General features: G+C 37.8%; 1 protein-coding gene and 1 non-coding gene across 4 annotated transcripts in view; both read left to right on the top strand.

Moving 5' to 3' along the window:
* Nucleotides 1–24,617, top strand: part of SPHKAP (SPHK1 interactor, AKAP domain containing) — a 216,787-nt gene that overhangs the window by 122,803 nt on the left and 69,367 nt on the right. The window lies entirely within an intron of this gene.
* On the top strand, nucleotides 8,846–8,947 carry LOC128590970 (U6 spliceosomal RNA). Its single transcript, XR_008381428.1, has one exon. It is a non-coding gene; the product is annotated as a U6 spliceosomal RNA (small nuclear RNA).

The following is a 24,617-nucleotide window of genomic DNA, read 5'->3' as shown; positions in this document are numbered from 1 at the left end:
GTTTACAAGTTCAAAGTGCCTTTTAAGTAGGATGAAGAGAGATTTAGGGTGTCTACCTGCTGGGGTTTGAGAAATCAGCAGCCTCCAGTCGTATCAGAACTGTGACTAACATCTCATACCCCAGAAGACCACGTGTTGCCCAGACAATATTCAATAACATATACAAACTGCTTTGTTTTTGGTTGTGTATTTTTTTCTTCTTTTTTTTTTTTTTGGTTTGGTTGTTTTTTTTGTTTGTTTATTTTGACGTTGCTGATGTTCTTTTGTTTTTTTAATTTCAATCTTTTCCACACAGATCCCTTTTTCTTTCTCAATTTTCCTAGTTTAATTATAATTTCCCATTGCTGCCTTTTTTAATAACTTCAACTTCATTTTTGCTAGTGTTTCTACCGATATAATTTGGTTTTTCACCCAATTTTATCCCCGTAAAGTTTTCTGTTTGCTTCTTTTGGTTTGATTTATAGCATTTTTGTCTTTCCTCTCTACTTGGTGGAGGTGGGGTACTGTGTCTGATCAGGTTAGCAAAGAGCTGCTGACCTCAAGGGAACCACGCAACTGGGCACCCCCAGAAGGTGGGGTTTTTTAAGGTTGTGTCAAAGTACCCTACTGTACACCTATATTGCCCTGTCTCCCTCTTTCTGTGCCTCTCTTCTTTTTGTCAATATTCCTTATACCCACCCCCTCTCCTTTCTCTATCTTTCTTTTTTTCTTATCACTCGGTCCTCCTTTCTTTCATCCCCTTTTTTTGCTCTTCAACCTTCTCACCCTTCTGGTCCTATAACCCTTAGTCCACTGGCATAAGAACTTAAAGAGCAAGAGGAAGTGAAAGGAAAATTAGGGCAAGGAAACAGATAAAAGAAATCACTCATGAGGAAGAATCAGCAGAAAACTCCAGGCAACATGAAGAACCAGTCTAGAACAACCCCACCAAGGGACCATGAGGTAGCTACTGCAGATGATTCCACCAGTATAGAAATGTTAGGAATGACAGAAAGGGAATTTAGAATACACATGTTGAAAACAATGAAAGAAATGATGGAAACAATGAAGAAAATTGCTAATAAAGTGGAAAATAACCAAAAGGAAATCCAAAAACAGAATCAAATAAGAGATGAACGATATGAAGAATATAAAAAGGATATAGCAGACCTGAAGGAACTGAAACAGTCAATTAGGGAACTTAAAGATACAATGGAAAGTATCAGCAACAGGTTAGACCATGCAGAAGAAAGAATTTCAGAGGTAGAAGACAAAGTTCTTGAGATAACTCAGACAGTAAAAGAGGCAGAAAAGAAGAGAGAGAAAGCAGAACGTTCACTGTCAGAATTATGGGACTTTATGAAGCGTTCCAACATACGAGTTATAGGAATTCCAGAAGGGGAAGAAGAATGCCCCAGAGGAATGGAAGCCATACTAGAGAATATTATAAAAGAAAATTTCCCAAACATCACCAAAGAGTCTGACACACTCCTTTCAGAGGGATATCGGACCCCAGGTCGCCTCAACTCTAACCGAGCTTCTCCAAGACACATTGTGATGAACCTGTCCAAAGTCAAGACAAAAGAAAAGATTCTGCAAGCTGCCAGGAGTAAGCGCCAGTTGACCTACAGGGGCAAATCCATCAGAGTTACCGCAGACTTCTCTAATGAAACTTTCCAAGCAAGAAGACAATGGTCATCTACCTTTAATCTACTTAAACAGAACAATTTTCAGCCCAGAATTCTGTACCCTGCTAAGCTAAGCTTCAGAATTGACGGAGAAATCAAATCATTTACGGATATACAAACATTGAGGAAATTCGCCACAACAAGACCAGCTCTACAGGAAATACTTCAACCTGTTCTGCACACTGACCACCACAATGGATCAGCAGCAAAGTAAGAACTCAGAAATCAAAGGACAAAACCTAACCTCCACACTGATGCAAAAGATAAAATTAAGCAATGGACTCTCACCAAATAAGACAAATAGAATACTACCACACTTATCAATTATCTCAATAAATGTTAATGGCTTGAATTCCCCACTGAAGAGACATAGATTGGCTGCCTGGATTAAAAAACACAAGCCATCCATTTGCTGTCTGCAAGAAACACACCTGGCCTCAAAAGACAAATTAAAGCTCCGAGTCAAGGGTTGGAAGACAATTTTTCAGGCAAACGGAATTCAGAAGAAAAGAGGAGTTGCAATCTTATTTTCAGATACATGTGGATTTAAAGCAACTAAAGTCAAAAAAGACAAAGATGGTCACTTTATATTGGTCAAGGGAAAACTACAACAAGAAGACATTTCAATTCTAAATATTTATGCACCCAATTTAAATGCTCCCAGATTCCTGAAGCAGACCTTACTCAGTCTGAGCAATATGATATCTGATAATACCATCATAACAGGGGACTTTAACACACCTCTTACAGAGCTGGACAGATCCTCTAAACAGAAATTAAACAAAGATGTAAGAGATTTAAATGAGACCCTAGAACAACTATGCTTGATAGATGCATATAGAACACTCCACCCCAAAGATAAAGAATATACATTCTTCTCATCACCCCATGGAACATTCTCCAAAATTGATCATATCCTGGGACACAAAACAAATATCAACAGAATCAGAAGAATTGAAATTTTACCTTGTATCTTTTCAGACCATAAGGCACTAAAGGTGGAACTCAACTCTAACAAAAATGCTCAAGCCCACCCAAAGGCATGGAAATTAAACAATCTTCTGTTGAATAACAGATGGGTGAAGGAAGAAATAAAACAGGAAATCATTAACTTCCTTGAGCATAACAACAATGAAGACACAAGCTACCAAAACCTGTGGGATACTGCAAAAGCAGTTTTGAGAGGAAAATTCATCGCTTTAGATGCCTACATTCGAAAAACAGAAAGAGAGCACATCAACAATCTCACAAGAGATCTTATGGAATTGGAAAAAGAAGAACAATCTAAGCCTAAACTCAGTAGAAGAAAAGAAATATCCAAAATCAAATCAGAGATCAATGAAATTGAAAACAAAAGAATCATTCAGAAAATTAATGAAACAAGGAGTTGGTTTTTTGAAAAAATAAATAAAATAGATAAACCATTAGCCAGACTAACTAGAAATAGAAAAGTAAAATCTCTAATAACCTCAATCAGAAATGATAAAGGGGAAATAACAACTGATCCCACAGAGATACAAGAGATCATCTCTGAATACTACCAGAAACTCTATGCCCAGAAATTTGACAACGTGAAGGAAATGGATCAATATTTGGAATCACACCCTCTCCCTAGACTTAGCCAGGAAGAAATAGACCTCCTGAACAGACCAATTTCAAGCACTGAGATCAAAGAAACAATAAAAAAGCTTCCAACTAAAAAATGCCCTGGTCCAGATGGCTTCACTCCAGAATTCTATCAAACCTTCAAGGAAGAGCTTATTCCTGTACTGCAGAAATTATTCCAAAAAACTGAGGAAGAAGGAATCTTCCCCAACACATTCTATGAAGCAAACATCACCCTGATACCAAAACCAGGAAAAGACCCAAACAAAAAGGAGAATTTCAGACCAATCTCACTCATGAACATAGACGCAAAAATTCTCAACAAAATCCTAGCCAATAGATTACAGCTTATCATCAAAAAAGTCATTCATCATGATCAAGTAGGCTTCATCCCAGGGATGCAAGGCTGGTTTAACATACGCAAGTCTATAAACGTTATCCACCATATTAACAGAGGCAAAAATAAAGATCACATGATCCTCTCAATAGATGCAGAAAAAGCATTTGATAAAATCCAGCATCCTTTTCTAATTAGAACTCTGAAGAGTATAGGCATAGGTGGCACATTTCTAAAACTGATTGAAGCTATCTATGACAAACCCACAGCCAATATTTTACTGAATGGAGTAAAACTGAAAGCTTTTCCTCTTAGAACTGGAACCAGACAAGGTTGTCCTCTGTCACCTTTACTATTCAACGTAGTGCTGGAAGTTCTAGCCAATACAATTAGGCAAGACAAGGAAATAAAGGGAATCCAAATGGGAGCAGAGGAGGTCAAACTCTCCCTCTTTGCTGATGACATGATCTTATACTTAGAGAACCCCAAAGACTCAACCACAAGACTCCTAGAAGTCATCAAAAAATACAGTAATGTTTCAGGATATAAAATCAATGTCCACAAGTCAGTAGCCTTTGTATACACCAATAACAGTCAAGATGAGAAGCTAATTAAGGACACAACTCCCTTCACCATAGTTTCAAAGAAAATGAAATACCTAGGAATATATCTAACGAAGGAGGCGAAGGACCTCTGTAAAGAAAACTATGAAATCCTCAGAAAGGAAATAGCAGAGGATATTAACAAATGGAAGAACATACCATGCTCATGGATGGGAAGAATCAACATTGTTAAAATGTCTATACTTCCCAAAGCTATCTACCTATTCAATGCCATTCCTATCAAAGTACCTACATCGTACTTTCAAGATTTGGAAAAAATGATTCTGCGTTTTGTATGGAACCGGAAAATACCCCGTATAGCTAAGGCAGTTCTTAGTAACAAAAATAAAGGTGGGGGCGTCAGCATACCAGATTTTAGTCTGTACTACAAAGCCATAGTGCTCAAGACAGCATGGTACTGGCACAAAAACAGAGACATAGACACTTGGAATCGAATTGAACACCAAGAAATGAAACTAACATCTTACAACCACCTAATCTTTGATAAACCAAACAAGAACTTACCTTGGGGGAAAGACTCCCTATTCAATAAATGGTGTTGGGAGAACTGGATGTCTACATGTAAAAGACTGAAACTGGACCCACACCTTTCCCCACTCACAAAAATTGATTCAAGATGGATAAAGGACTTAAATTTAAGGCATGAAACAATAAAAATCCTCAAAGAAAGCATAGGAAAAACACTGGAAGATATTGGCCTGGGGGAAGACTTCATGAAGAAGACTGCCATGGCAATTGCAACAACATCAAAAATAAACAAATGGGACTTCATTAAACTGAAAAGCTTCTGTACAGCTAAGGACACAATAACCAAAGCAAAGAGACAACCTACACAATGGGAAAGGATATTTGCATATTTTCAATCAGACAAAAGCTTGATAACCAGGATCTATAGAGAACTCAAATTAATCCACATGAAAAAAGCCAACAATCCCTTATATCAATGGGCAAGAGACATGAATAGAACTTTCTCTAAAGATGACAGACGAATGGCTAACAAACATATGAAAAAATGTTCATCATCTCTATATATTAGAGAAATGCAAATCAAAACAACCCTCAGATATCATCTAACCCCAGTGAGAATGGCCCACATCACAAAATCTCAAAACTGCAGATGCTGGCGTGGATGTGGAGAGAAGGGAACACTTTTACACTGCTGATGGGACTGCAAACTAGTACAACCTTTCTGGAAGGAAGTATGGAGAAACCTCAAAGCACTCAACCTAGACCTCCCATTCGATCCTGCAATCCCATTACTGGGCATCTACCCAGAAGGAAAAAAATCCTTTTATCATAAGGACACTTGTACTAGACTGTTTATGGCAGCTCAATTTACCATTGCCAAAATGTGGAAACAGCCTAAATGCCCACCAACCCAGGAATGGATTAACAAGCTGTGGTATATGTATACCATGGAATACTATTCAGCTATTAAAAAAAATGGAGACTTTACATCCTTCGTATTAACCTGGATGGAAGTGGAAGACATTATTCTTAGTAAAGCATCACAAGAATGGAGAAGCATGAATCCTATGTACTCAATCTTGATATGAGGACAATTAATGACAATTAAGTTTATGGGGGGGGAAGCAGAAAGAGGGATGGAGGGAGGAGGGTGGGGCCTTAGTGTGTGTCACACTTTATGGGGGCAAGACATGATTGCAAGAGGGACTTTACCTAACAATTGCAATCAGTGTAACTGATTTATTGTACCCTCAATGAATCCCCAACAATAAAAAAAAAAAAAAAAAAAAAAAAGAAATGTGCCACCTATTCCTATACTCTTCAGTGTGCTAACTAGAAAAGGATGCTGGATTTTTTCAAATGCTTTTTCTGCATCTATTGAGAGGATCATATGGTCTTTGTTTTTGCTTCTGTTGATATGGAGGATAATGTTTATGGACTTGCATATGTTAAAGCAGCCTTGCATCTCTGGGTTACTGGGCTATGATGTTTTTGATGATAACCTGCAATCTATTAGGTAGGATTTTTTTGAGTATTTTTGCATCTATATTCATTAGTGAAATTGGTATGAAATTCTCCTTTTTAGTTGGCTCTTTTCCTGGTTTGGTATCCGGGTGATGTTTGCTTCACAGAATGTGGTGGAGAAGATTCCTTCCTCCTCAATTTTTTGGAATAATTTCTGCAGTACAGGAATAAGCTCTTCATTGAAGATTTCATAGAATTCTGGTGTGAAGCCATCTGGACCAGGGCATTTTTTTGTTGTAAGACTTTTTATTGTTTCTTTGATCTCAATGCTTGAAAGGTCTGTTCAGGAACTCTATTTCTTCCGAGCTAAGTCTAGGGAAAGAGTGTGATTCCAAATATTGATCCATTTCCTTCACACTGTCAAATTTCTGGGCATAGAGTTTCTGGTAGTATTCAGAGATGATCTCTTGTATATCTGTGGCATCTGTTGATATTTCCCCTTCATCATTTCTGATTGAGGTTACTAGAGATTTTACTTTTCTATTTCTCGTTATTCTGGGCAAAGGCTTATCTATTTTATTTATTTTTTCAAAAAAACCAACTCCTCGTTTCATTAATTTTCTGATTAATTCTTTTGTTTTCCACTTCATTGATCTCTGATTTGATTTTGGATATTTCTTTTCTTCTTCTGAGTTTAGGCTTAGATTGTTCTTCTTTTTCCAATTCCATAAGATGGCTTGTGAGTTTGTTGATGCGCTCTCTTTCTGTTTTTCGAATGTAGGCATCTAAAGTGAAAACTTTTCCTCTCAAAACTGCTTTTGCAGTATCCCACAGGTTTTGGTAGCTTGTGTCTTCATTTGTTGTTATGTTCAAGGAAGTTAATGATTCCTCTTTTATTTCTTCCTGCACCCAACTGTCATTCAACAGAAGGTTGTTTAATTTCCATGCCTTTGTGTGGGGTTGAACGTTTTTGTTGGAGTTGAGTTCCACCTTTAGTGCCTTGTGGTCTGAGAAGATACAAGGTAAAATTTCAATCCTTTTGATTCTGTTGAGGTTTGTTTTCTGTCCTAGGACATGATCAATTTTGGAGAATATGCCATGGGGGTGATGAGAAAAATGTATATTCTTTATCTTTGGGATGGAGTGTTCTATATGCATCTGTCAAGCACAGTTGTTCTAGGGTCTCATTTAAGTCCCTTATATCTTTTTTTAATTTCTGTTCAGAGGGTCTGTACAGCTCTGTAAAAGGCATGTTAAAGTCCCCTGTTATTATGGTTTTGTAGAATATCATATTGCTCAGACTAATTAAGGTCTATTTCAAGAATCTGGGATCATTTAAGTTGGGTGCATAAATATTTAGAATTGAAACATCTTCTTGTTGTATTTTTCCCTTGACCAATATAAAATGACCATCTTTGTCTTTTTTGACTTTAGTTGCTTTAAATCCACATGTATCTGACTGCTTCAGTTCCTTCAGCTCTGCTATATACTTTCTATATTCTTTGTATCATTCATCTCTGAAACATATCATTTTTGTATAAAGTTGACAAGTGAATATTTGTGAAAAGAGGCAAGATTTTCCTGAGAAAATCTTGATTTTTTTTTTTTTTGTAAGTCATGGAATCCAACTTTAGAGATGCTTTTGTCCATTTTTTCTCAAAACATTTAACAAGTCTCACTCAGTGTCCAGGACATCCATTGAAAACTTATTAAATAGCACTGATTGTTTAACTTTAAAAATATAATTTTAAAATGAGCCCACAAACTAAATAACATGTAATATATTCCCCTTAATATCATGTGTTAACTTACAATATGGTTGTGAGCCAGGAGCTATTTAGACATGAGAGGGGGATGGTCATAGGATGGTAAATATTGAATAAAACAAAACTAAATCAGTAAAACTCTTTCTTTGTGGTGCTAATGAGATAGCAGACCAAACTATCTATTTTTGCTATTCATTTTTCCCAAGATAATCATGTCATCAGCCTATATGTTTTGTGCTGTATCCTTGAAATCATCAGAGTTTTTATGTAGTCTCCACCAGACATTTATGAATACACATATCCTCATCAAAGCAAATTTCATTTGATATTTCATATATCATCACAAATTTCCAAGTGACTCGGCCACAAGAGCTCAAAATGTTAAAACTCTTTTCAAATGCTTATTCATTGTTTGTGATAGTACAGTGTTGGAAGAAAGTAATATTTTTCTTAATTGGTGAGAGCAGCATAATTTTATTGCCTATATGAGGGCAGTCCAGAAAGTATGCAGCCATGTTACATAGCTGGACTTTTATGTTACACAGCTGGATAGTTTTTGGACAGCCAATGTGTGTGTGCATTTTTACACTGACCTTCAGCATAGTTGGTAGTCTGTTAACTAAGCAGATTGAGGCTGCTCTGACAATTTGTCTGTGAAAACACATCCTGTTAAATTACCTAAGAGGCAGATGAACTCAGTGTATATTTTTGGTTTATGGAAGGAAAAGCAATGGAAATTCATTGGTCAATGCTGCCAGCTTTCAACTACTCTTACGGCAACTCAATTTTATTGACTATTTCTCTACCTTTAATTGGTTGGTCTGTAAAGATGTTCTTTTTCTCTGTCCATTCCAACCCTTTTTCCCTTTTCAAATGGACAGAAAACTTTTCAATCCAAAGAAATGGGAAGCATGCTTGCTTCAGCAGCACATATACTAAAATTGGAACAATACAGCGAAGATTAGCATGGCCCTGCGCAAGGATGACATGCAAATTCATGAAGCGTTCCATGTTTTTGAGGCTATGTTAACCAGTTTGATGTAAGCATTCCAAATTGTATATAAAATCAGTACATCGTACTCCATAAATGCATTAATGTATACATGATTTATGTATTTATGACTTAATTTAAAAAAAAAGCAAAGAAAGGGGAAGGGCAAAAAATTGGATATGAACCTTGTTCATGTGCCTGGAAGCTAAAGGGAAAATTAATTTGTTTAGGAGAAGTTCACTTGGTTTTTTGTTTATGAAAGCACTTTTCAAAATTAATCAATGGTGAACATTTTCGAGGTTGCCTAAAACAAAGCTCCACAGAATATTTAAGATGGTGCAAAATAATGGATTCCTGTGGTGCATGAACATTCACATCACATTGTTTGTTTGGAAATAAAACAGAGACCAATTTATAACAAAAAATAGTTATATGCAAATGTATAAAAATGTGAAGTGACTCGATCTGACATTTTCAAAGCATGTTGGTAATTATGGGAAAAATTCACGCAGACCTTAAACTCACTTCTAATCAGTTGTGCAGAGATTTCTTTCCTTTCGATTTGTAAACACACTCTGTTAGAAATATTATAACCAATAATAACCATATTAATATTGAAAACTTAAATTTTTTATTAGTATCAATGCCAGGAGGCAATCAGTAACCTGCACTGCCTATAAACAATGACATTGACATGGATGGGCCAGTGAGGCCCTCAAGAGACAGGGGGAGGAAAGTTTCCCAAGCACTGCTGCCCTCTATAAGCTGCATCCTGTGGGCACTGCTTACTAAGGTGGCAATGCACTGCCTCTGTCTACCTGGCTTGGAAATGTGCAGGAGGGTATGAATCCAACTACTGCTTTCTTTTTATGAAGAAACAACTTTCCTCTACTAACAAGAGAAATATGGATTACCTATCCGGATAACTTCTGTGTAAAGTAATGAGCTTCCTAATAAAGAAAGTGTTCAACGCAGAGCCACAACCTCACAGAGGAGATTGCCATAGCCCTGGAGGATGGGGCACTCAATGACTTCTGTGCAATCTTCCACTTCAAACTTACATGAATAATTTCAGCAAAAAGAAGCACTGATATATATCGAAAATGTCTTGTCTTCCAGGATCTCTGCTAAGCACAATTGTTGGATTCATTAATTCAGACAAGAAGTCTGCAGGGGGTAGAGTATTATTTTCTCCTGGTGAAGCTAACTTAAGTGATGTAAGTGAGTCACATAGCTAGTAAATGGTAGCCAGGAATAAGTCCCAGGGTCTAGCCAAGAGTCCAGTCTCCCAGCCCTGCCGATGCTATCGTCACACTAATTTATGGCCATCTCCAGTCCTGTGACTTCATGGTGACTGAAGTAGAGACAGACGCAGAGACAGACAACCTCTTAATACAAAAGTGATTGTTCAGTGACTTCACAAATGTGCATCCTTTTTACGGCTACCATTAAGGTGAATTTCTGGTAAATTTTCTGCTCTTCTGTCACCTGTTAATAAAAACACCTTTATCTGCTCATATAATGCTTTGGTTTTCAAAGTGTTTAGACTAACATTATCTCATGGAGCTTTTACATAAACCCTAGGAAGTAGCCAGAATAGATACCGTAAGCAGAAAAAAAAAAAAAAAAGAATAATAATAAGAAAAATGTGCATGGCTGTTGAAAGATCAAGCCCTTGCCCCAGATAGTAAAGTGATGAAATTGGTGTCTAAACTCAAGACTTCCAGTGACAAATGTCAAGCAATCTCTCCCTAATCATATCACCTGCCAACTCAAGGATTAATTAGGAAAATAAAATCTTACGATGTCATATCCTTGATTTTCTAGAGCAGCATTTCACAAAATAGAGTCCTTTGGCCAATCCGGCTCTCTGCCTATTTTTGTAAATAAAGTATATCTTTATTTAAACTGATAATTTTTTTAAATTATTCATATATGTATTATTCATATTATTCATATGAATAATATATTAATTATATTGAATATATATTATATATTATATTCAATATATAATTATATGAATATATATTATTCATATATTATTCATATTAAACATGTTTTGAAATATGTGTATATTGTGGAGAGGCTAAATCATTAAGATATGCCTTACTCATACTACATACTTACTTTCTCATGGTGAGAACATGTAAAAGTTACTCTTGGCTGGAGGTGGTAGCTCACACCTGTAATCCCAGCACTTTGGGAGGCTGAGGCAGGAGGATTGCTTAAGGCCAGGAGTTCAAGACCAGCCTGGGCAACACAGAGACCTCATCTTTAGAAAATGAAAAAAAGTCACCCGGCATGGTGGCATGCACCTGTACTTCCAGCTACTCCAGAAGCTGAAATAGACATGTATCACTTAACCCCAGGAGTTCACAATTGCAATGAGCTATGATGATGCCACCACACTCTAGCCAGGGTAACAGAATGAGACACGTCTCTAAAAAATAACAAAATAAATAAAAGTAACTCTCAGCAATTTTCAAGACTCCAATACATTGTTATTAACCATAGTCCCCATGTTCTACAACAGATCTCCTGAATTTATGCCTTTTATATAGCTGAAATTTTGTAACTTTTGATCAACATTTCCCCATCTCACACTTACCCTCAACCCTTCCTTTTTTTTTTTATTAATTTTAAATCAGAGCTGTGTACATTAATGCGATCATGGGGCACCAGACATTGGTTTTATGAACAGTTTGACACATTTTCATCACACTGTTTAATATGGCCCTCCTGGCATTTTCTTAGTTATTGCGTTAAGACAGTTATATTCTACATTTACTAACTCTTCTTGAACACTATTTCAATCTCTGCTTTTTATGAGTTCAACTTTTTAAAATTTGCCATGTAAGTAAGATCATGTGGCATTTGTCTTTTTTTGGCCTGGCTTATTTTAATATGCTTGTGTTTTCTTTATCTATTCATTAGTTGATGGATATTTAAGTTGATTCTACATTTTGGCTGTGGTGAATAGCACTGCAATAAACATTTTTAATTTTTTGAGGAAACTCTAGTTTTCCATAATGTCTGTACTAATTTACATCCTCACCAACAGAATTAAAGGATTCCAGTTTCTCCATATCCTCTCTAGCACTTGTTATCTTTTGTCTGTTTGATAATAACCATTCTAATAGGTGCAAGATGATACATCATTGGGGTTTTGGTACATTTCTCTGATGATTGGAAGTGTGGAACACTTTTTTCTCACATACCTGTTGGCATTTGCTTGTCTTTTCTGAGAAATGTCTACTCAGATCATTTGTCCATTATTTAATCAAGTTATTTTATTTTCTTACTATTGAGTTGTTTGAGTTCTTCATATGTAATATATTGTGGATATTAAAACCTTTGGGGATACATGGCTTGTAAATATTTTCTCTCATTCCACATGGTTTCTCTTCACTCTGCTGTCTGTGGTTTTGGCTCCAGACGCTCTTTAGTGTAACATGAGCCTATTTGTCTATGTTGATTTGTCTTGCCCATACTTTGGGGTTTAAACATTCATTGCTTAGACCAATATTATGGAGCTCTCTCCCTGTCTTTTCTGCAAGTAGTGTTATGTTCTGGGTCACACTTAGGTCTTTGATCCACTTCAAGTTTATTTTTGTATTTGGTTTCATGAAGTGTCTGCTTTTAGACATCCTCATGGCCTGGTCTGGGGGGCAGTTTGCTGCCACAATTCTGGTGCCTGCATCGTTAGGCAGGTGGCCCTTGGGGTGGGGCCTGAAGCCTGGATCCACTGGGGTGGACCCGATTGTGGGGTCTGTGGGGACAGGATTGGAACTTGGTCCACAGGGTATGCCTGTAGTCTGTGACTGCATTGACTGACCTAAACCCTGGACCCACAAGGGTGATTTGGCAGCCTTGAGTCAGAGAATCTGCAGGAGCTGGCCAGACCCTGGGATGACCTCATACATAGGTCCACTGGCACAGGCCTAGAACTTGAATCCACAGGGCTGGCTTGGTGCTGGGCAGGCGTGGCACTTGGGACCACTGGAAAAGGCCTGGAGCCTGAGTCCACGGGGGCAGGTATAGGTCCTAGGTACATGGGGAGAGGCCTGGAGCCTGGGTCTGCAAGAGTGGTCTTGGAGCCTCAGTATATAAGGTCTGGCCTGCCACAGGGGTCTGCTAGAGCAGGTCTAAAGCCTGGGGCCCTGAGGACCAGCCCAGTACTGGGGGAAGTCCAGAGCCTGGGGCAGCCTAGGGTTAACCTCTTGGTACAGAGATCCAGAGACTGAGTCTGCCACATGGGTCTGGAGCCTGGGATTGAGGGACCAACTCAGCACCAGGCCTGGAGGCTCAGTCCACAGGGACCAGCCTGGAGTATGGGGATCTGGAGGCCTGCCTCATGCTGTGTTTTACTGGAATGGGCTGGATTTTCAGGTCTGAGGCAAAACCTAAGGCTCTTTTCCCTCTCCTTCCCACTCTCTCTCCATCTGTGCTGCACGGGGTTGGGGGAAGGATGATGTGAGTAATGTCAACCCATCCTTCCTATGCTCTTCCATGAGTCTTTTCTTATCTCTTTGCTATACCCCGATGTTGTCATCTCTTACTTGGTCTCCTTAGCACTTGTAAAAGTATTTTCATGTGTGGATAGTTGTTGGAATTGATGTGTCTGTTGGGAGATGAGGATGAGAGTCTGATTCCACCACCTTGTTGACATCTGTTCATAAATAAATAAATAGTTTTATCGGGACACAATCACACCCATTAATTTATATATTGTCTCTGGCTTCTAACCCAGCATCACAGAAAAGTTGAGTAAGTGCAACAAAGACCCTATAGCCTACATGCCTAAAATACCCACCACATATCCCTTTACAGAAAAAGTGTGCCAACATCTGTTCTAGAGCAAACAGCCAACATTTTGAAAGATAAATACTATTCCCCTACACTGATGTCTCTGTGTGGATAAAAAGAAAACTATGCCTATTGCACCTGAGAAATCTTTCCGTCACTTTTTTTTGCATCAAATGTTTGTGGGACTTCACTCTCAAGCATCAAGGCTTTCATTGATTAGTCTCTATTTCCCATTAATGTATGATTTGCTTTGAAATTTTTGTCAAAATGACCATTTCATAACAATTTTATACATACTTTATTATTGTAATTTCATTATTGTAACTTCATTATTGTAAACAATTACAATTACAATTTCATATTGTAACTTTATTATTGTAATTATTGTAGTAAAAACTTTCTTTGCTTTATCTACTATGTTTTACTAATTTAACTACACACAGTGTTCTAACAAATTACACATTTTTCAGCATTTGCCCCCTGACTTACATCTGAAAATTAGACACTTACATTGCCTTTTCTTTTCCTTTTGAAGAGTTATCTGGCATCTTTGGCAAGAATGATACTGGTTCCTGTATAAGTCTAGCTTTTGTTTTTTCACAAAGCTGTAATTATGAGCGGTATTTTTAGTCCAATAAACCTTAATTTACCATCCCATTTTACTCTAGCCTGTTAGTCACAAACTACTAGAAATTGCAAAACTATCAGAAAAAGATTCATATGTGGCTTAAATGTTATTTTTTTATTTTTACATATACTTGTGTTTATTAGGTTTCCATATTTTTTTGCCTTCACAAAATTAAAAAGGCCTAAAATTTAATAACAATAACAATGTTTAAGATAAGGACTAGAAACAAAAACCTCATAAAGAATGAACAAGCATAAATACATTCAGAAAGGAATCAGACAATTGCTACATTGAAATATTAAGCAATAATAATAATAATGCAAAGAAAGTAACATTCACATTATCAAATAAGAGTATGTCTATTATAGAATGTTTTGACTCTGAGATTCAGTATGGAGTCATCAGTTAACTTCTTATTATTATTTTTCAAGTCTCAAAAAATAGACAATTAATATTTAAAAATAAAAGTAAAAGATAATTTTGAAAAACAGGTCATGCTAAATCTTATAGACAGTAGAAAAAGAAGAAATACTTCAAAATCATTCTACTTGATCTGGGTACACCTGATATTAAAATTGGAGAAAATATGTTATTATAAAGGGGAAATTACAAACATATGTCACTTATAAATGAGGATGCAATGTCCTAAACAACATATTAACAAGTTGAATTAAAAATTAATGTTTAAGTAATGTACTTTGGTCAAAATCAAACCCAATTTATGTGAGAATTAGTCACTATTTTCTTTTCTTTTCTTGTTTTTGTTTTTTTCTTCTTTTCCTTTCCCTCGCCCCCTCCCTCCTTCTCTGTCTGGTCTCCCCTACCCCATGTCTCACCGTGTCATTAATTGTCATTAATTGTCTTCATATCAAAATTGAATATATAGGATTCATACTTGTCCATTCCTGTGATGGCTTAAATCTTAGAAAGTGGATCAAACATGGGACAGGTCTTTATAAAAGAAGAAAAGTTCTTTGTAAGTCAAAGAGGGTACCATCAAAGTATACATTTCCCCATCGTTGGGCCTTGGATCTCAAGAAGTAAGTTCACAGGCACATGTACCCACGCACCCGAGCCCTACCTAAGGGATTATTAATTGTGAAAAACAAACACATCTGCATATACTAAAAACATGTGCTCCAAGATTACTGTATTTGTGTCACAAGAGAAATAATGCAGGTATTATAAAAATCTCCTGATCTTTGAGATCCATTTTTGTGAAGAGATTCTGCAATTTGTATTTACTTCTATATTATGTCCTCCCTGTTTTAATAGGCACTGTGCTGCTTCCTGCAGCTACAGTGGTGACTGACGTAGACTTAGCACCTGCCTTCTGGAAGCCAAAATTTTCTTGGCGGTGAAATAAGATGACCTAATTTTCCTATGAAAACATTGGCTTATCTTATGCTGAACAGAAACTTTATTGGCAGAAATACGTGTTTTTGACTGAGAAAGAGGAAGAGAAAGAGGGAAGGGTGAAGGAAGGAGGAGAGAAAGAAAGAAAGAAGAAAAGGTGGGAAGAAAGGAAAGTAGGAAGAAAGGAAGGAAGGAAGAAGAGAACGAGGGAAAGAAAGCAGCTCAAAGAAAATTTAAGTGGGGTCATGTACTATTGGGGTATACTTCTAATGACTTTAAATAATTTAAGATTAATTTTCTCATGAGTGTTAATATAGAATGCAGATCATGGATCTGGAATTATATAAAATTACAACTTTAGTTTTCTGCATTTAAAAACACTTTTGAATCACATTGTATAATATAGTGATTCTTTTTGCATTGCTAGCACTTCCTTTTAAATGATCAAAAATACAGTCTGCCCTAGCTCAGTTACTTGGCTTCAGGCCATGGGAGGATATTATCAAAACTTTAACCTTAAGATTAATCTGCAGCAGTCTATCCCTGTCGACCCCCCTCCCCCTTTGATGCCACTGCTATTGTCGTTTTCGGCATTGACTATAATATTTCATAAAGTGGCTCTCTCTTAAATTACCTATAAGTCACTGGCAGCAGTTGTTTGGTTGGTCTTTCTCATGGCACTGAATCACAATTAACCTCAGATCCAAAGTTGTTGATTTTATGCTATAAAAACAAGATTTTAAGTGATGACAGAAGTAAATATGAAAGTAACATTTATCAAAATTATTCACAGAGGGACAGATGCAGGTAAACTCTGCATGTGGTACTGGACGTCTCAGGTTTGTCTGTTAATGGATTTACCAAAACAGTCTGCTCTGACATTATGAGATTATTGACATGTTGTTTTAATTTGGAGAAGGTTGTAGCACAGCTACAAATCTGAGCAATACATTCACAGGCAAAGACTCCTGAGGTTTCAGGCTATGTTTAGCAACAGTCTGTTAACACTGGCTGTGTGTTAAGCAGGACATTGGTGACACATTTTTTTCAGGACTGCACACCTCATGCTTCTGATTGAATCAGAGCCGGAAAGAGTCCTCCACCTCCTGCTTTCTGCCTGACACCTACATATTCACACGTACACACACATTGTACGTATTCACGCGTACACATACAATTCTTCTACACTGGCTCTGCCAAGTGGCTTATAAGACAGGCAATGCCTTTGGTGACCTCAAAGTTCTTCAGTCCTGACTTTGTTCATTTTGAGTATCTGAGGTTGTACGAACCAACATTTCTTCAAACTGAAGGTCTTATCCCAATTCAGTAAGTTGTGTGGGCTGCTCAGTGCTAGACTCACACCTTCCTCATGTTGCAAGTAGGGAAAGAACATTTGCTCTGCCACTGATGAGCTGTTAGATGCTGGGTCAGTTATTCTGCTCCTCTGAGCTCATTTCCTCATATGTGAAATAAACTGCTTTGGCTAGTTTTTTTCGAAGATTTTTTTTCATTCTCTAAAAGTTCATGATTTTCTGATTACCTGTACCAATTAGCATGACAACAAATTCCCCCAAAATTAGTAGCATAAAATAAACTTTTGTTGCTCTCAAATTCTGTGGATCAGGAATCTAGGTAGGGAACACGGCAGGTGGCTTATTTCTGCTCCCTACTGTCTGAGCCACAGCTGGAAAATTCAAAATCTGGCTCCAGTTGGCATCAGCTGTGTTGGATTAAGGATTAAAGGTAAGAATTATCTGCAAACTCTCATTTACTTATCTGACACTTGGGCTGGAAAGGTGAAAACAGCCGAGACCTCAAACTGCTGGGTCTCCTTGAGGATTTATCTTTACGTGGCCTCTCCAAGTGGCCTTTCCAGCACCAGAGCTTCAGAGGAGCCAGAATTTTCACATGGTGTCTTAGGGTCACCTAGGATGTGTCCCAAGAGCCCGGTAGAAGCCCTATCACATTTCACGGCTGATTTTCAGAAACCATTAGGCCAGCGGTTCTCAACCTGTGGGTCGCGACCCGTTTGTAACAATGAAAATACAACCTGTATATAGGATATTTACGTTACAATTCATAACACTAGAAAAATTACAGTTATGAAGTAGCAGTGAAAATAATTTTATGGTTGGGGGTCACCACAACATGAGGAACTGTATTAAAGGGTTGCAGCATTAGGAAGGTTGAGAACCACTGGATTAGGCCATTTCCACTGGAAACACATCCTGCCCAGATGAAAGGTGAAGGAATATGGACCCCACCTCTTGACTGAGGAAGCGTCAGTGTTACCGTGTAGAAAGAGCATGTAAGGCGATATAGCTTGGTGTCCCCTCCTCTGGAAAATATATTGTCACATCATGTAAAAGTAGCTCCTCGATATGTTTGGTCTAATATACTGTGGCTCCCACCTCCTTGAATTTTTACATTAAGAACACAGTACGTAAAGCAAGCAGACAGCCCTCAGAATGGGAGAAGGTATTTGCAGGTTAGGTCTCTGACAAAGGTTTGATAACCAGAATCCACAGAGAACTCAAACGTATTAACAAGAAAAGAACAAGTGATCCCATCTGATTGTGGGCAAGAGATTTGAATAGAAACTTCTCTGAAGAAGACAGGCACACGGCCTACAGACACATGAAAAAATGCTCATCATCCTTACTCATCAGAGAAATGCAAATCAAAACTACTTTGAGATATCATCTAACTCTAGTAAGATTAGCCCACGTCACAAAATCCCAAAACTATAGATATTGGTGTGGATATGAAGAAAAGAGAACACTTTTCCACTGCAGGTGGGAATGCAAACTAATATGTCCCTTTTGGAAAGAAGCTTAGAGATCACTTAGGGATATAAAAATAGACCTGCTGTTCGATCCTGCAATTCCACTACTAGGTATATATACAGAAGCCAAAAAAAATCACTTTATAACAAAGATATTTGCACCAGAATGTTTATTGCAGCCCAATTCATAATTGCTAAATCATGGAAGAAGTCCAAGTGCCCAGCGACCCATGAATGGATTAATAAATTGTGGTAATGTACGCGAGAGAATATTATGCAACCTTAAAAAAGATGAAGGCTTTACTTCTTTTATGTTTACATGGATGGAGCTGGAACATATTCTTCTTAATAAAGTATCTCAAGAATGGAGTAAAAAGTATCCATTGTACTCAGCTCTACTATGAAACTAATATATAATCACCCACACTTCCATATGAAAGCTATAACCCAACTATAGCCCAAGAGGAAGAGGAAAGAGGAGAGGGAGGGGAGGAAAGGCGGGAGGATGGGATATTGGTTGGACTACACCTATGGTGCACTTTACAAGGGTACAGGTCAAATCTACTAAGTGTAGAGTATAAATGTCTTGACACAATAATTAAGAAAGTGTGGTGAAGCTATGTTAACCAGTTTGTTGTATTTCAAATTGTATATAAAACCAGCACATTGTACTGCATAAATGCATTAATGTACACAGCTATGATTTAATTAAAAAATTAATGATTATACCTAAAAAAATAATTAGTAGACACAGTAAACAACTATAGATAACTGCTTCCGTAAATAAAGGCTTTTGCAATTATGGAAGCTAAGAAGTTCTACAGTCTGTAAGATGGAGAGCCAGGAAAGTCAGCAGTGTAGTTCAAAAGCCTAAGAGTTGATAGTGTGGAGTCCAGGTCCAGCAGGAAGGCCTGAGAACCAGGAGAAATGAAGGCAGATCAGTTGCAGCTCTGCACCAGGCACAGAGCAAAGGCGGCTTTCCTCGACTTTACGCCTTCTGTATTAACCTGGATGGAGTTGAAACACATTCTTCTTAGTAAAGCATCACAAGAATGGAAAAGCAAGCATCCAATGTACCCATTACTACTATGAAACCAATGAGGAAAACAACTGCCTGCCCACATGAGAGAAAAACACAAGTGTATTGACATGGTGGGAGAGAGGAGGGAAAGGTGAAAGGGGAGGACGGATGGGGATTGGTGAACTCTGCCCTAATGTGCACAATGTAAGGGTGTACAGCACACCCTCTGGATAAAGGGCTCGGCTACAACTTGAACTTTACCTTGCAAATGCAAACGATGTAATCTAATCATTTGTACCCTTATATTAATCTGAAACCTCCCCGCCAAAAAACGAAAAGAAAAATAAATCACCCTTCCTCAACCTGCTTGGTCTCTTAAACCTCAACAGATCATATAATGCCCAGCTTCACTGAGGAGGCCCACGGCTTCACTCAGTCTACCAAGTCTAATACCAATCTCCTCCAGAAATACTCCCACACACACATCTAGGTTGAATGGAAGGCAGTCACCCAGAAATAATGTTTAACCAGCTATCTGGACAGCTACTGGCCCAAATTAAGTTGACACATCCAATTAACCATCACACTGCTATTGGGGTCTCCTGGGATCATTAGTATGTGAAACTTCTTCCTATGTATAGGCAATCTATTAACATTTTCAGGTGACCCTGAAAAACATAGATTTGAATTTCAAGGGTACACTTATACATGGATTTTTAAAATAAACATATTGGAAAATTGTGGGGAGATTTGCAACAATCTGAAAAAACTCACAAACCGTGTAGCCTAGAAATGTCAAAAAGAATTAAGAGAAAGATAGCTATGTCATGAATGCATAAAATATATGTAGATTCTAGTCTATTTTAATATTCAATACCATATAATATATTCAAATCTACTATAGAAAGTTAAAATTGATAAAACTTACCCACACAAACATTTGTAGACTAGGTAGGGTACTATTCACAGTCAAGGGAGATGCGAATGAAGGTGCAGATGAAGAATTACATCATAACTGCGTAAAGTTATGGTAGTACGGGCTACACATGGTAATAATTCGTGGCCACCTCCTGTTGCTACTGAGGCAAGCTCAAGTGCTGTAAGTATCTGCTTAAAACACTGTGTGATGCTAATCATTTTCATGTGAGGAGTTTGTCTCTCCAGTAAATTGCATATCATACTAAAAGATGATCTCTCATGGGTATTATGAAATTTTCACCACGTTTAGTTCAGTACCATCAACTTTGAATGACACCATGGGACCAACTCAGAGTGGTCTGGAGAAGCAGAGAAAAGTCACGCTGCTATGAGGAAAGGTTGAATTGTTGACACATACTGTAGCTTGAGAGCTGTAGCGGCAGCTGCCTGCCATTTCAAAATAAATTAATCCAGTGGAAGGACCATTTTAAAAAAGGAAAAGGGATTTCCTGACACCCTCACTGCAGCTCAGCTAACCCAGTAGGTTTGAAAACTTTGCACTTTTTGTGAAATACCTTTTTTATGTTAAAAATGCAGCTTTTATGTGGGTACAGGATCACTACCTGTAGATTCTACTATGACTTGGGGAAAAGAGAAGCCATTATATGACTACTTCTGGCAAAAGGAAGGTGAAGAATCTAAAGATGGATCTAAAGATGGAGAATTTGATACCAGCAAGAATGGTTTATTAGTTTTAGAAAGATGTTTGGATGTTAAAATACCTATGTAATGGGAGAAGCAGCTTTTTTCTGAACGAGAGCAGCAGCAGAATTCTCAGATGCTTTTAGGAAAATCATTGAAGAGAAAAAGGATATCTTCCTGAACAAGTTTTTAATGCAGATGAAGATGACTTATTTTGAAAAAACAATTACCACACGGGATATTTGTTATTAAGGAAAAGAAGTAAGTACCAAGCTATAAGGAAGGGATAGGCTAACTCTGCCATTTTGTGCAAATGCTACTAGGTTTATGATCAGGACCGTTCTTCTTTATAAAGCTGATAATCCCTGAGTCCTGAAGGATAAAAGTTGAATACCAGCTGCCAGTCTTTTCACTGCACTACAAGAAGGCCTGGACAACGGGAACCCTTTCTGGGCTGGTTCCATCTGTGCTTTGTTCCTGAAGTCAAAAAGTACGTTGTCAATAAGATACTACCTTTGAAGGTTGTTTTGATATTGAACGATGCTCCTAGTCACCCAGACCCCATGAGTTCCACAGCAAAAGTGTTGAAATGTTCTAATTGCTTCTAAATGCAACATCCTTTCTTCAACCTCTACATCCAGAAGCCATAAAAACCTTTATGGCTCTTACACAGGGTACTCTGCGGAGACGATTGCCAATGCCATAGAAAAGAGAGAACATCAAGAAAGTCTGGAAGGATTATACCATCAAAGATGCCATCACGTTATTAAAAAAAGAAAGAAAGAAAGGCCGTGGAAGCCATCGGGCTTGAGACAATCAATTCCTGCCGGAGAAAACTCTGTCCAGATGTTGTGTATGACCTCACAAGATTTCCAACAGAGCTAATCAAGAAAATTATGAAAAAGACTGTGGATATGACAGAAAAAGTGGCGGGTAATTAACAGAATTGAAAGGAGATAACTTGGTGGACAGGAGTGCTCCTGACCCAGAGCAGACGAGAAGGAAGGAGACAGAATGGTGCCAGGAAACAGGCTGACCTGGGAAATCCGACAGGGGGTTCCGATTATCCAAGGCTGCTGCTGACAGACCACACAGACCCTTCTGTGACACAAGCACTAACATGAAAGCAAACGGTGGGACCATTAAGAAATATTTCTAGGGAAATGAAAAGGCAAAATGATCAGACACATTGACCATGCATTTCTATGAAGTTATGCCAAGTGTGCCCGGCCCCCCTACCCCTGTCTCTCCTTCCAGCTCCTCCACCATTTCTGCCTCTGCCGTCCCCACACAGCAAGGCTGTCCCATCCTCTGCTCAGTGTGAGGGTGACGAGGACGAAGACCTTCATGATCATCCACTCCCACTAATGTCTTAATGTCTTAATTTTCTCTTCCTTGTGATTTTCTTAATAATATTTTCTTTTCTCTAGCTTACTTTATTGTAAGGATAAACCTGCAGTATGTCCTTATAAGGTCTTTAAAATATGTGTTAAACAATTGTTCATCAGAAGGGCTTTCAGTCAACGGTAAGCTACCAGCAGTTAAGTTTCAAGGAAGTCAAAAGTGGACTTTTGACTTCATGGGGCCCAGCACCACTAAGCCCAGTGTTGTTCAAGGGTCAGTTGTACTCCTGTAGAAGCTGAAAGGACAGACAGGTGCTCCACTTCCAGCTCATGACGGGCACCTGCCCTAAGCCTGGCCAATCACATGGGACACTGTGATGTGGGGGCACTTGAGAACTTATTTTGTGCTGGTAACATTGTCACATGTTGAATGGTAGCAGAGCAATTCCTAACTACCAGCGTGACAATGGCAGTGGAGATGGCCCGTCTCAGAAGGGATCCGGCCATTTACCTTCTCAAGGCTCCTATTTATTTTCCAACCTTGGTCCATCAGCCTTTCCCCTCTGGTTCTGTGGTGCCCACTATCCATGCAGGAAACTTGTTTTCTGTCTGTGTTAGCCAGAATCCATTTCAGTTGTTTACACACATGAACCTTGATGGTTATAGTGATTAAACATTAAGAAACTGTTTTAAATAAATTTAGTAAATGCCAATAGAACTTTTTCTATATACTAGAAACAATTCAAAAAACTGACAATCCAGTGATAAATGAAATTTGGAATATTCCTAGACGGAGGTGGCTTAAGGAGTCCTATGTCATTTATAACACTACCCTGGCTGCTCCTCTGGGGTAAGGCAGATAGAAGCTGGGGCCTCTGGGCTGTCCAGACTCGGTCAGTACGGAACACTTGGGTAAACCTACTCACACATGGAAACGAATCCCAAACCCTGAAAACCATTATTTACAAACCAAAGATTTCAGAAGATAGGTGGAATGGAAGATAATTACCATAAAGCAGTGATTTTTCAACTAGTGTGCCATGAAAATTTGTAAAGATCATTAATTAAATTATTTTGGTTTTTTTATGATTATTATTTTTTCTTCCATTTATTTTTTTTTATTTTTTTATTTTTTATTAAATCATAGAATTAAATTATTTTGTAAAGAAGTTTGAAGCACAGTAAGTATATTCTTTTCTTTACTCTTTTTTTTTTGATCAACATAATTTCAGTGTGCCATGAGAGTTTATAGGTTCAAATGTGCAGTAAGATTAAAAAAAAAAAAAAGAAGAAGGTTGAAAAACACTGCTATAGAGAGACTCAAATTTGAAGTCTGGAAACTAGAATAAAAGAAATAATTGCAAACCTCTATTTTTAAAAAAGAAAAGCATGCAAAAGCTGAAAAATAGACCCAGGAAAGAACATGACTATGATAGAAGCTTCAAAGGAAAAAAAAAAAAGTTCAGGGGAAAAAATTAAATAATTTAAAAGGGAATATTTACATGTGCTAAAAAAAAAAAAAAAAGGAAAGAAAGAAAGAAGGAAGAAAGGAAGGAAGGAAGAGCCCAAGTCTGCAGGTTGAGATGGCTCAGCAAGTTACAGGAAAGATTCATGAAAGATGGAATGGAAAACTAAGCTTAGGCAGACTGAATTGAAAACAGACTAGGAAGAAACATAAATAAATAACCCCAGAGGCCTGTTTGCTTCAGTAAGGAAGCCTCCTCCAATTTGAAGCTGCTTAGTGATAAAAGCAAAAGTATAAAAAGAGCTGTATACGTTGTTACTGACATAGATGAAACTCACATTTTGATGGTGGGTATTTATTTTTATTTATTTATTTTATTAAATCATAGCTGCGTACATTAATGTGATCATGAGGCACCATACCCTGGTCTCATAGACCATTTGACACATTTTCATCACACTGGTTAACATAGCCTTCCTGGCATTTTGAGAGAGTAAAGTAGTCTATCTTAGAAAGTCTTAGAAAGATAGACTACTTTACCCTCTCAAAGACTGTCTCTCTTTCTCTCTCTCATCTGCTAAAGTAAATAGCCCTCAGGCACTTAAGAGCAATTGTTCCTGAGCAAGGTAGTTTAGTGATCGTGTCTGGAACCTAGATAAGCCAGGGCTGGAG

The sequence above is a fragment of the Nycticebus coucang genome, chromosome 7 (assembly GCF_027406575.1).
Source record: "Nycticebus coucang isolate mNycCou1 chromosome 7, mNycCou1.pri, whole genome shotgun sequence".
Classification (NCBI taxonomy): Eukaryota; Metazoa; Chordata; class Mammalia; order Primates; family Lorisidae; genus Nycticebus; species Nycticebus coucang.
The sequence above is the reverse complement of the archived record's forward strand: the minus strand, read 5'-3'. Positions and strand labels throughout refer to the sequence as shown.